Here is a 15,391-nt window from a genome sequence, read left to right as displayed (position 1 = left end):
CTGACCCTCTAATATACAGAGACAGTATATAGAGAGAGATGTGTCCTACAGAGCTGACCTTCTAATATACAGAGACAGTATATAGAGAGATGTGTCCTGCAGAGCTGACCCTCTAATATACAGAGACAATATAGAGAGAGATGTCCTGCAGAGCTGACACTCTAATATTTGGAGACAGTATATAGAGAGAGATGTGTCCTGCAGAGCTGACCCTTTAATATACAGAGACTGTATATAGAGAGAGATGTGTCCTGCAGAACTGACCCTCTAATATACAGAGAGGATACAGAGACAGTATATAGAGAGATGTGTCCTGCAGAGCTGACCCTCTAATATACAGAGACAGTATATAGAGAGATGTGTCCTGCAGAGCTGACCCTCTAATATACAGAGACAGTATATAGAGAGAGATGTGTCCTGCAGAGCTGACCCTCTAATATACAGAGACAGTATATAGAGAGAGATGTGTCCTGCAGAGCTGACCCTCTAATATACAGAGACAGTATATAGAGAGAGATGTGTCCTGCAGAGCTGACCCTCTAATATACAGATACAGTATATAGAGAGATGTGTCCTGCAGAGCTGACCCTCTAATATACAGAGAGGATACAGAGACAGTATATAGAGAGATGTGTCCTGCAGAGCTGACCCTCTAATATACAGAGACAGTATATAGAGAGATGTGTCCTGCAGAGCTGACCCTCTAATATACAGATACAGTATATAGAGAGATGTGTCCTGCAGAGCTGACCCTCTAATATACAGAGACAGTATATATATAGAGAGAGATGTGTCCTGCAGAGCTGATCCTCTAATATATAGAGACAGTATATAGAGACATTTGTCCTGCAGAGCTGACCCTCTAATATACAGAGAGGATACAGAGACAGTATATAGAGGGAGATGTGTCCTGCAGAGCTGACACTCTAATATACAGAGACAGTATATAGAGAGATGTGTCCTGCAGAGCTGACACTCTAATATACAGAGAGGATACAGAGACAGTATATAGAGAGAGATGTATCCTGCAGAGCTGACACTCTAATATACAGAGACAGTATATAGAGAGATGTGTCCTGCAGAGCTGACCCTCTAATATACAGAGAGGATACAGAGACAGTATATACAGAGATGTGTCCTGCAGAGCTGACCCTTTAATATACAGAGAGGATACAGAGACAGTATATAGAGAGATGTGTCCTGCAGAGCTGACCCTCTAATATACAGAGACAGTATATAGAGAGATGTGTCCTGCAGAGCTGACCCTCTAATATACAGAGACAGTATATAGAGAGATGTGTCCTGCAGAGCTGACCCTCTAATATACAGAGAGGATACTAAGACAGTATATAGAGAGATGTGTCCTGCAGAGCTGACCCTCTAATATACAGAGACAGTATATATATAGAGAGAGATGTGTCCTGCAGAGCTGATCCTCTAATATATAGAGACAGTATATAGAGACATTTGTCCTGCAGAGCTGACCCTCTAATATACAGAGAGGATACAGAGACAGTATATAGAGGGAGATGTGTCCTGCAGAGCTGACACTCTAATATACAGAGACAGTATATAGAGAGATGTGTCCTGCAGAGCTGACACTCTAATATACAGAGAGGATACAGAGACAGTATATAGAGAGAGATGTATCCTGCAGAGCTGACACTCTAATATACAGAGACAGTATATATAGAGAGATGTGTCCTGCAGAGCTGACCCTCTAATATACAGAGACAGTATATAGAGAGATGTGTCCTGCAGAGCTGACCCTCTAATATACAGAGACTGTATATTAGAGTGTCAGCTCTGCAGGACACATCTCTCTATATACTGTCTCTGTATATTAGAGGGTCAGCTCTGCAGAACAACATCTCTCTATATATACTGTCTCTGTATATTAGAGTGTCAGCTCTGCAGGATACATCTCTCTCTATATACTGTCTCTGTATCCTCTCTGTATATTAGAGTGTCAGCTCTGCAGGACACATCTCTCTATATAGAGTCTCTGTATCCTCTCTGTATATTAGAGGGTCAGCTCTGCAGGACACATCTCTCTATATACTGTCTCTGTATATTAGAGGGTCAGCTCTGCAGGACACATCTCTCTATATACAGTCTCTGTATCCTCTCTGTATATTAGAGTGTCAGCTCTGCAGGACACATCTCTCTATATACTGAGAGGATACAGAGACTGTATATAGAGAGATGTGTCCTGCAGAGCTGACACTCTAATATACAGAGAGGATACAGAGACAGTATATAGAGGGAGATGTGTCCTGCAGAGCTGACCCTCTAATATACAGCGAGGATACAGAGACTGTATATAGAGAGATGTGTCCTGCAGAGCTGACACTCTAATATACAGAGAGGATACAGAGACAGTATATAGAGAGATGTGTCCTGCAGAGCTGACCCTCTAATATACAGAGACAGTATATAGAGAGATGTGTCCTGTAGAGCTGACCCTCTAATATACAGAGACAGTACAGAGACAGTATATAGAGAGAGATGTGTCCTGCAGAGCTGACACTCTAATATACAGAGAGAGTATATAGAGAGATGTGTCCTGCAGAGCTGACCCTTTAATATACAGAGAGGATACTAAGACAGTATATAGAGAGATGTGTCCTGCAGAGCTGACCCTCTAATATACAGAGAGGATACAGAGACTGTATATAGAGAGATGTGTCCTGCAGAGCTGACACTCTAATATATAGAGAGAGATGTGTCCTGCAGAGCTGACACTCTAATATACAGAGACAGTATATATAGAGAGATGTGTCCTGCAGAGCTGACCCTCTAATATACAGAGAGGATACAGAGACTGTATATAGAGAGATGTGTCCTGCAGAGCTGACCCTTTAATATACAGAGACAGTATATAGAGAGATGTGTCCTGCAGAGCTGACCCTCTAATATACAGAGACTGTATATAGAGGGAGATGTCCTGCAGAGCTGACCCTCTAATATACAGAGACATTATATAGAGGGAGATGTGTCCTGCAGAGCTGACCCTCTAATATACAGAGACAGTATATAGAGAGATGTGTCCTGCAGAGCTGACCCTCTAATATACAGAGACAGTATATAGAGAGAGATGTCCTGCAGAGCTGACCCTCTAATATACAGAGACAGTATATAGAGGGAGATGTGTCCTGCAGAGCTGACCCTCTAATATACAGAGACAGTATACATAGAGAGATGTGTCCTGCAGAGCTGACACTCTAATATACAGAAAGGATACAGAGACAGTATATAGAGAGATGTGTCCTGCAGAGCTGACCCTCTAATATACAGAGACAGTATATAGAGAGATGTGTCCTGCAGAGCTGACACTCTAACATACAGAGAATTAACAGAGACAGTATATAGAGAGATGTGTCCTGCAGAGCTGACCCTCTAATTTACAGAGATAGTATATAGAGAGATGTGTCCTGCAGAGCTGACCCTCTAATATACAGAGACAGTATATAGAGAGAGATGTGTCCTGCAGAGCTGACCCTCGTATATACAGAGATAGTATACAGAGAGATGTGTCCTTCAGAGCTGACCCTCGAATATACAGAGAGGATACAGAGACAGTATGTATAGAGAGATGTGACCTGCAGAGCTGACCCTCTAATATACAGAGAGGAGACAGTATATATAGAGAGAGGTGTCCTGCAGAGCTGACACTCTAATATACAGAGACAGTATATAGAGAGATGTGTCCTGCAGAGCTGACCCTCTAATATACAGAGACAGTATATAGAGAGATGTGTCCTGCAGAGCTGACCCTCTAATATACAGAGACAGTATATAGAGAGATGTGTTCTGCAGAGCTGACCCTCTAATATACAGAGAGGATACAGAGACAGTATATAGAGAGATGTGTCCTGCAGAGCTGACCCTCTAATATACAGAGAAAGCATATAGAGAGAGATGTGTCCTGCAGAGCTGACCCTCTAATATACAGAGATAGTATACAGAGAGATGTGTCCTGCAGAGCTGACACTCTAATATACAGAGACAATATAGAGAGAGATGTGTCCTGCAGAGCTGACCCTCTAATATACAGAGACAGTATATAGAGAGAGATGTGTCCTGCAGAGCTGACCTTCTAATATACAGAGACAGTATATAGAGAGATGTGTCCTGCAGAGCTGACCCTCTAATATACAGAGACAGTATATAGAGAGATGTGTCCTGCAGAGCTGACAATCTAATATACAGAGACTGTATATAGAGAGATGTGTCCTGCAGAGCTGACCCTCTAATATGCAGAGACGGTATATAGAGAGAGATGTGTCCTGCAGAGCTGACCCTCTAATATACAGAGAGGATACAGAGACAGTATATAGAGAGATGTGTCCTGCAGAGCTGACCCTCTAATATACAGAGACCGTATATATAGAGAGATGTGTCCTGCAGAACTGACCCTCTAATATACAGAGAGGATACAGAGACAGTATATAGAGAGATGTGTCCTGCAGAGCTGACCCTCTAATTTACAGAGATAGTATATAGAGAGATGTGTCCTGCAGAGCTGACCCTCTAATATACAGAGACAGTATATAGAGAGAGATGTGTCCTGCAGAGCTGACCCTCTAATATACAGAGACAGTATATAGAGAGATGTGTCCTGCAGAGCTTACCCTCTAATATACAGAGACAGTATATAGAGAGATGTGTTCTGCAGAGCTGACCCTCTAATATACAGAGAGGATACAGAGACAGTATATACAGAGATGTGTCCTGCAGAGCTGACACTCTAATATACAGAGACAGTACAGAGACAGTATATAGAGAGAGATGTGTCCTGCAGAGCTGACACTCTAATATACAGAGACAGTATATAGAGAGATGTGTCCTGCAGAGCTGACCCTCTAATATACAGAGACAGTATATAGAGAGATGTGTCCTGCAGAGCTGACCCTCTAATATACAGAGAGGATACTAAGACAGTATATAGAGAGATGTGTCCTGCAGAGCTGACCTAATATACAGAGACAGTATATAGAGAGAGATGTGTCCTGCAGAGCTGATCCTCTAATATATAGAGACAGTATATAGAGAGATGTGTCCTGCAGAGCTCACCCTCTAATATACAGAGAGGATACAGAGACTGTATATAGAGAGATGTGTCCTGCAGAGCTGACACTCTAATATACAGAGACAGTATATAGAGAGAGATGTATCCTGCAGAGCTGACACTCTAATATACAGAGACAGTATATGTAGAGAGATGTGTCCTGCAGAGCTGACACTCTAATATATAGAGATGTGTCCTGCAGAGCTGACCCTCTAATATACAGAGACAGTATATAGAGAGATGTATCCTGCAGAGCTGACACTCTAATATACAGAGACAGTATATATAGAGAGATGTTTCCTGCAGAGCTGACCCTCTAATATACAGAGACAGAGTATATAGAGAGAGGTGTCCTGCAGAGCTGACACTCTAATATACAGAGACAATATAGAGAGAGATGTGTCCTGCAGAGCTGACACTCTAATATACAGAGACAGTATATAGAGAGATGTGTCCTGCAGAGCTGACACTCTAATATACAGAGAGGATACAGAGACTGTATATAGAGAGATGTGTCCTGCAGAGCTGACACTCTAATATACAGAGAGGATACAGAGACAGTATATAGAGGGAGATGTGTCCTGCAGAGCTGACACTCTAATATACAGAGACAGTATATAGAGGGAGATGTGTCCTGCAGAGCTGACCCTCTAATATACAGAGACAGTATATAGAGAGATGTGTCCTGCAGAGTTGACCCTCTAATATACAGAGACAGTATATAGAGAGATGTGTCCTGTAGAGCTGACCCTCTAATATACAGAGACAGTATATAGAGAGATGTGTCCTGTAGAGCTGACCCTCTAATATACAGAGACAGTACAGAGACAGTATATAGAGAGAGATGTGTCCTGCAGAGCTGACACTCTAATATACAGAGACAGTATATAGAGAGATGTGTCCTGCAGAGCTGACAATCTAATATACAGAGAGGATACAGAGACAGTATATAGAGAGGGGTGTCCTGCAGAGCTGACACTCGAATATACAGAGACAGTATATAGAGAGATGTGTCCTGCAGAGCTGACCCTCTAATATGCAGAGACGGTATATAGAGAGAGATGTGTCCTGCAGAGCTGACCCTCTAATATACAGAGAGGATACAGAGACTGTATATAGAGAGATGTGTCCTGCAGAGCTGACCCTCTAATATACAGAGACAGTATATAGAGAGAGATGAGTCCTGCAGAGCTGACCCTTTAATATACAGAGACAGTATATAGAGAGATGTGTCCTGCAGAGCTGACCCTCTAATATACAGAGACTGTATATAGAGAGAGATGTGTCCTTCAGAACTGACCCTCTAATATACAGAGACAGTATATAGAGAGATGTGTCCTGCAGAGCTGACCCTCTAATATACAGAGAGGATACAGAGACAGTATATAGAGAGGGGTGTCCTGCAGAGCTGACACTCTAATATACAGAGACAGTATATAGAGAGATGTGTCCTGCAGAGCTGACCCTCTAATATACAGAGACAGTATATAGAGAGAGATGTGTCCTGCAGAGCTGACCCTCTAATATACAGATACAGTATATAGAGAGATGTGTCCTGCAGAGCTGACCCTCTAATATACAGAGAGGATACAGAGACAGTATATAGAGAGATGTGTCCTGCAGAGCTGACCCTCTAATATACAGAGACCGTATATAGAGAGATGTGTCCTGCAGAACTGACCCTCTAATATACAGAGACTGTACATAGAGAGATGTGTCCTGCAGAGCTGACCCTCTAATATACAGAGAGGATACAGAGACAGTATATAGATAGATGTGTCCTGCAGAGCTGACCCTCTAATATACAGAGAGGATACAGAGACAGTATATAGAGAGATGTGTCCTGCAGAGCTGACCCTCTAATTTACAGATAGTATATAGAGAGATGTGTCCTGCAGAGCTGACCCTCTAATATACAGAGACAGTATATAGAGAGAGATGTGTCCTGCAGAGCTGACACTCTAATATACAGAGACAGTATATAGAGAGATGTGTCCTGCAGAGCTGACCCTCTAATATACAGAGACAGTATATAGAGAGAGATGTGTCCTGCAGAGCTGACCCTCGTATATACAGAGACAGTATATAGAGAGATGTGTCCTGCAGAGCTGACCCTCTAATATACAGAGAGGATACAGAGACAGTATATATAGAGAGATGTGACCTGCAGAGCTGACCCTCTAATATACAGAGAGGATACAGAGACAGTATATATAGAGAGAGGTGTCCTGCAGAGCTGACACTCTAATATACAGAGACAGTATATAGAGAGATGTGTCCTGCAGAGCTGACCCTCTAATATACAGAGACAGTATATAGAGAGATGTGTCCTGCAGAGCTTACCCTCTAATATACAGAGACTGTATATAGAGAGATGTGTTCTGCAGAGCTGACCCTCTAATATACAGAGAAAGCATATAGAGAGAGATGTGTCCTGCAGAGCTGACCCTCTAATATATAGAGACAGTATAGAGAGAGATGTGTCCTGCAGAGCTGACCCTCTAATATACAGAGATAGTATACAGAGAGATGTGTCCTGCAGAGCTGACACTCTAATATACAGAGACAATATAGAGAGAGATGTGTCCTGCAGAGCTGACCCTCTAATATACAGAGACAGTATATAGAGAGATGTGTCCTGCAGAGCTGACCTTCTAATATACAGAGACAGTATATAGAGAGATGTGTCCTGCAGAGCTGACCCTCTAATATACAGAGACAATATAGAGAGAGATGTGTCCTGCAGAGCTGACACTCTAATATTCGGAGACAGTATATAGAGAGAGATGTGTCCTGCAGAGCTGACCCTCTAATATACAGAGACAGTATATAGAGAGAGGTGTCCTGCAGAGCTGACCCTCTAATATGCAGAGACAGTATATAGAGAGAGATGTGTCCTGCAGAGCTGACCCTTTAATATACAGAGACAGTATATAGAGAGAGATGTGTCCTGCAGAGCTGACCCTCTAATATACAGAGACTGTATATAGAGAGAGATGTGTCCTGCAGAACTGACCCTCTAATATACAGAGACAGTATATAGAGAGATGTGTCCTGCAGAGCTGACCCTCTAATATACAGAGAGGATACAGAGACAGTATATAGAGAGAGGTGTCCTGCAGAGCTGACACTCTAATATACAGAGACAGTATATAGAGAGAGGTGTCCTGCAGAGCTGACCCTCTAATATACAGAGACAGTATATAGAGAGATGTGTCCTGTAGAGCTGACCCTCTAATATACAGAGACAGTACAGAGACAGTATATAGAGAGAGATGTGTCCTGCAGAGCTGACACTCTAATATACAGAGACAGTATATAGAGAGATGTGTCCTGCAGAGCTGACCCTCTAATATACAGAGAGGATACAGAGACAGTATATAGAGGGAGATGTGTCCTGCAGAACTGACACTCTAATATACAGAGACAGTATATAGAGAGAGATGTGTCCTGCAGAGCTGACCCTCTAATATACAGAGACAGTATATAGAGGGAGATGTGTCCTGCAGAGCTGACCCTCTAATATACAGAGTATATAGAGAGAGGTGTCCTGCAGAGCTGACCCTCTAATATACAGAGACAGTATATAGAGAGATGTGTCCTGCAGAGCTGACCCTCTAATATACAGAGACAGTATATAGAGAGATGTGTCCTGCAGAGCTGACACTCTAATATACAGAGAGGATACAGAGACTGTATATAGAGAGATGTGTCCTGCAGAGCTGACACTCTAATATACAGAGAGGATACAGAGACAGTATATAGAGGGAGATGTGTCCTGCAGAGCTGACCCTCTAATATACAGAGAGGATACAGAGACAGTATATAGAGAGATGTGTCCTGCAGAGCTGACACTCTAATATACAGAGACAGTATATAGAGAGATGTGTCCTGCAGAGCTGACCCTCTAATATACAGAGAGGATACAGAGACAGTATATAGAGAGATGTGTCCTGCAGAGCTGACACTCTAATATACAGAGACAGTATATAGAGAGATGTGTCCTGCAGAGCTGACACTCTAATATACAGAGACAGTTTATAGAGAGATGTGTCCTGTAGAGCTGACCCTCTAATATACAGAGACAGTACAGAGACAGTATATAGAGAGAGATGTGTCCTGCAGAGCTGACACTCTAATATACAGAGACAGTATATAGAGAGATGTGTCCTGCAGAGCTGACCCTCTAATATACAGAGACAGTATATAGAGAGATGTGTCCTGCAGAGCTGACCCTCTAATATACAGAGACAGTATATAGAGAGATGTGTCCTGTAGAGCTGACCCTCTAATATACAGAGACAGTACAGAGACAGTATATATAGAGAGATGTGTCCTGCAGAGCTGACCCTCTAATATACAGAGACAGTATATAGAGAGAGATGTGTCCTGCAGAGCTGACCCTCTAATATACAGAGACAGTATATATAGAGAGAGATTTGTCCTGCAGAGCTGATCCTCTAATATATAGAGACAGTATATAGAGAGATGTGTCCTGCAGAGCTGACCCTCTAATATACAGAGAGGATACAGAGACAGTATATAGAGAGAGATGTGTCCTGCAGAGCTGACCCTCTAATATACAGAGACAATATAGAGAGAGATGTGTCCTGCAGAGCTGACCCTCTAATATACAGAGACAGTATATAGAGAGATGTATCCTGCAGAGCTGACACTCTAATATACAGAGACAGTATATATAGAGAAATGTGTCCTGCAGAGCTGACCCTCTAATATACAGAGTATATAGAGAGAGGTGTCCTGCAGAGCTGACCCTCTAATATACAGAGACAGTATATAGAGAGATGTGTCCTGCAGAGCTGACCCTCTAATATACAGAGACAGTATATAGAGAGATGTGTCCTGCAGAGCTGACCCTCTAATATACAGAGTATATAGAGAGAGGTGTCCTGCAGAGCTGACCCTCTAATATACAGAGACAGTATATAGAGAGATGTGTCCTGCAGAGCTGACCCTCTAATATACAGAGACTGTATATAGAGAGATGTGTCCTGCAGAGCTGACACTCTAATATACAGAGAGGATACAGAGACAGTATATAGAGGGAGATGTGTCCTGCAGAGCTGACCCTCTAATATACAGAGAGGATACAGAGACAGTATATAGAGAGATGTGTCCTGCAGAGCTGACACTCTAATATACAGAGACAGTATATAGAGAGATGTGTCCTGCAGAGCTGACCCTCTAATATACAGAGAGGATACTAAGACAGTATATAGAGAGATGTGTCCTGCAGAGCTGACCCTCTAATATACAGAGAGGATACAGAGACAGTATATAGAGAGATGTGTCCTGCAGAGCTGACACTCTAATACACAGAGACAGTTTATAGAGAGATGTGTCCTGTAGAGCTGACCCTCTAATATACAGAGACAGTACAGAGACAGTATATAGAGAGAGATGTGTCCTGCAGAGCTGACACTCTAATATACAGAGACAGTATATAGAGAGATGTGTCCTGCAGAGCTGACCCTCTAATATACAGAGACAGTATATAGAGAGATGTGTCCTGCAGAGCTGACCCTCTAATATACAGAGACAGTATATAGAGAGATGTGTCCTGTAGAGCTGACCCTCTAATATACAGAGACAGTACAGAGACAGTATATATAGAGAGATGTGTCCTGCAGAGCTGACCCTCTAATATACAGAGAGGATACTAAGACAGTATATAGAGAGATGTGTCCTGCAGAGCTGACCCTCTAATATACAGAGACAGTATATAGAGAGAGATGTGTCCTGCAGAGCTGACCCTCTAATATACAGAGACAGTATATATAGAGAGAGATTTGTCCTGCAGAGCTGATCCTCTAATATATAGAGACAGTATATAGAGAGATGTGTCCTGCAGAGCTGACCCTCTAATATACAGAGAGGATACAGAGACAGTATATAGAGAGAGATGTGTCCTGCAGAGCTGACCCTCTAATATACAGAGACAGTATATAGAGAGAGATGTGTCCTGCAGAGCTGATCCTCTAATATACAGAGACAGTATATAGAGAGAGGTGTCCTGCAGAGCTGACCCTCTAATATACAGAGAGGATACAGAGACTGTATATAGAGAGATGTGTCCTGCAGAGCTGACACTCTAATATACAGAGACAGTATATAGAGAGACATGTGTCCTGCAGAGCTGATCCTCTAATATACAGAGACAGTATATAGAGAGATGTGTCCTGCAGAGCTGACACTCTAATATACAGGGACAGTATATATAGAGAGGTGTCCTGTAGAGCTGACCCTCTAATATACAGAGAGGATAGAGACAGTATATAGAGAGAGATGTGTCCTAGAGAGAGATGTGTCCTGCAGAGCTGACCCTCTAATATACAGAGAGGATACAGAGACAGTATATAGAGAGAGATGTGTCCTGCAGAGCTGACCCTCTAATATACAGAGACAGTATATAGAGAGAGATGTGTCCTGCAGAGCTGACCCTCTAATATACAGAGACAGTATATAGAGAGAGATGTGTCCTGCAGAGCTGACCCTCTAATATACAGAGACAGTATATAGAGAGAGGTGTCCTGCAGAGCTGACCCTCTAATATACAGACACAGTATATAGAGAAAGATGTGTCCTGCAGAGCTGACCCTCTAATATACAGAGACAGTATATAGAGAGAGATGTGTCCTGCAGAGCTGACCCTCTAATATACAGGGAGGATACAGAGACTGTATATAGAGAGATGTCCTGCAGAGCTGACCCTCTAATAGAGACAGTATACAGAGAGATGTGTCCTGCAGAGCTGACCCTCTAATATACAGAGACAGTATATAGAGAGATGTGTCCTGCAGAGCTGACCCTCTAATATACAGGGAGGATACAGAGACTGTATATAGAGAGATGTGTCCTGCAGAGCTGACCCTCTAATAGAGACAGTATATAGAGAGATGTGTCCTGCAGAGCTGACCCTCTAATATACAGAGACAGTATATAGAGATGTGTCCTGCAGAGCTGACCCTCTAATATACAGAGACAGTATATAGAGAGATGTGTCCTGCAGAGCTGACCCTCTAATATATAGAGAGGATACAGAGACAGTATATAGAGAGAGATGTGTCCTGCAGAGCTGACCCTCTACTATACAGAGACAGTATATAGAGATGTGTGCTGCAGAGCTGACCCTCTAATATACAGAGACAGTATACGTTGCTGGACGGCGTTATCAAAAAATTAAATCGCTGGATGGCGTTATCAATAATTTATATCGCTGGACGACATTATCAGCAATTTCCATCTCTAGACGGCGTTTTCAATAAATTGCATTGCTGGATGGCATTATCAATAATTTACATTGCTGGACGACGTTATCAACAATTGGCTTCGCTGGACAGCATTATCAACAATCTTGGGTTCCCAAGCCTCTTCCTGGCCGGCTTGGTATGGCAATCTTGGGACAGATCTATTTCCCAGGATTTCTCCAAATGCCAAGCCAACCTCCTCTAGGCGAGGACCAACCACTTTTGCTGGATTGTAGCCATTCAAGTGACCAGAGCCTGTGAACCTGGAAAGAAAACCAGGTGACGATGGAATCCCTGTCAGTGGATATTTAAGGTAAGCCTATCATAATGTGCTAGTATGCGATTTTGCCGCTCCTCTCCCTCAGTGTTCCATTATAGGGGGTTGATCAGAAAGGTTGCTGCGGATATACGAGGGAACTCTGAGTATGGGTGGGTGGGAATACACTGCCATCTTGTTGTAACCTGCAGTACTCTGTGCAATGGGTTAAAAAGAACCTGTTTAGACAGTCCTACAACTCACTTGTAAAGAGAAGGCTAGTTTTAGTTTTCTATGGGATTAGTAGAGAGGCCTGTTTACTATGACATTCATAGTAAATGCCTATCAGAATGCTTCCCTGCTGTCCTTGCTGAGTTCTTTCCTGCTGTCTGGTCTGTGTGCTTCGGCTCAACTGTCAAAGGGGAAAGAAGGTATACCTCTTTTAACGGAGGACAGACAGAAGGACCTGTTCGCCCAATGCACGTTTAACGGGGGGACAGGTGCAGGCATTAGGATATGCTCAAGTTCCCAAGCTTCTTCCTGGCTGCCTTGGTATGGCAATCATGGAACAGATCTATTTCCCAGGATTTCTCCAAATGCCAAGCCGACCTCCTGGAAGTGAGGATCAATCACTTTTTTTTAATCCACATATATAGTATTGTGTTTTTAATCCATACATATAGTATGTTTTTTTTCAATCCATTATATATATATATATATATATATATATATATATATATATATATATAGTATGTTATTGCACGGCGCAATTCCACAGTATGCAATGGGTGTATCTCACTGTAATATATGCGGACAGGGCAGTAAGAAACTCTTTTGTCCCCTAAATAGTTTTTTTTATTGCACAGCGCAATATAACAGTATGCAATGGGTGTATCTCACTATAATGTATGAATGAAAAACTGAAAAATATTTTTTTTACCCTAAATACTTTAAAATTATTTTCCCCTTACATTGGTGCTTTTTGAACAGGAGGTTAGAAAAGCAATGTCTGTCTGACATACAGTCTTTAAAGTTAAATATGAAGGAAAAAATGTTTTTTCTTTTTTAAATGCAGATTAAGCACACACATATGCACTGAGGTTGCATGAAATGTGCAGCACCGCATGCCTAACAGACTGATAAAAGTTTTTTTTGTTTCTCCCTTCTCCTCCTCACTTGGCTCCTCACTTGGCTCAGGGCATAAAGATTGTTCTACTGCACCCCCACACAATACAATCAATGTAGATTGTTGTCTGATTAAAGCAGATTGTTCCTATCTATGCTTTCCCTAAAAGCAATCTCTCCAGCCTGGCCCTACAGTAAACTGCTATCTCTCCCTCCTGGCAAAAACTTCATTCACTGCACCCTACAAAATCAAATATATGTAGATCGCTGTATGATAAAGCAGATTGTTCCTCCTATGTATTCCCTACAAGCAATTTCTCCAGCCTCGCCCTATAGTAAAGTCCTATCTGTCCCTCAGTAGCAGCAGACAGGAACCTCTCCCTAGTATAGTATTAGCAGAGTGACGCAGGGCGCTGTGTGACTCCAGCTTATATAGAGTCTGGGTCACATGCTGCACTGGCCTATCACAGCCATGCCATTACTAGACATGGCTGTGATGGCTTCTGGGGCACACTAGTTAAACGCTTGCTGATTGGCTGTTGAAAGCGCGCCATTTAAAGTGCGCTAAAACATTAAAATCATGTTACGGAACAACGAACAGTACCCGAACATACAGTGAAATGTTCGAGTCCGGTACAAACACGAACAATACAGTCCGGGTTCGCTCAAACCTAGTTATCATGAATTTACATCACTGGACAGGGTTATCAACAATTGGCATCGCTGGACGGCGTTTTCATTCATTTACATCGCTGGACGGCATTATCAGCAATTTACATAGCTGGACGGCGTTATAAAAAAATTTACATCGCTGGACGGCGTTATCAGTAATTGGCATCGCTTAACGGAGTTATCAATAATTTACATCGCTGGATGGCGTTATCAACAATTTACATCGCTTTACAGAGTTATCAATAATTGACATCGCTGGATGGCGTTATCAACAATTTACATCGCTGGACGGCATTATCAACAATTTACATAGCTGGACGGCCTTATCAATTTACATCGCTGGACGGTGTTATGAACAATTTAAATTGCTGGACAGTGTTATCAATAATTTAAATCGCTGGACGGCGTTATAAATAATTGATATCGCTGGACGGCGTTATAAATAATTGACATCGCTGGATGGCGTTATCAATAATTGACATCGCTGGGCGGCGTTATAAGCTATTGGCATTGTGTCCGGAATATTTCATGTTTATGCGTTTGATGCCCATTGTCTTGAATATTTCATGTTCTTGCATTTGATGCCCATTGTCAGGAATATTTTATGTTTATGCGTTTGATGAGCATTGTCAGGAATGGGCCAGTTTTTTTATTTTAGTTGTGTGTTGGACCCTCTTATATGGAGGTTGAAGGTTTGTACTTTTATTAGGCGTGTGTTGGACTGGCTATAGGGGAGGTTGGAGGCCAGTATTTTTTTATCTTAGATGTGTGTTGGACCCACTATTTAGGGGTTGAAGGCTTGTACTTTTATTAGGCGTGTGTTGGACTGGCTATAGGGGAGGTTGGAGGCCAGTATTTTTCTTTTTAGGTGTCTTAGACCCTCTATATGAAGGTTGAATGTTTGAACTTTTATTAGGCGTGTGTTGGACTGGTTATAGGGGAGGTTGGAGGCCAGTAATTTTTTAGGTGTGTTTGACCCTCTATATGGAGGTTGAAGGT

The sequence above is a fragment of the Pelophylax lessonae genome (assembly GCF_965119305.1).
Source record: "Pelophylax lessonae genome assembly, chromosome: 3".
NCBI classification, from domain to species: domain Eukaryota; kingdom Metazoa; phylum Chordata; class Amphibia; order Anura; family Ranidae; genus Pelophylax; species Pelophylax lessonae.
The sequence above is the reverse complement of the archived record's forward strand: the minus strand, read 5'-3'. Positions refer to the sequence as shown.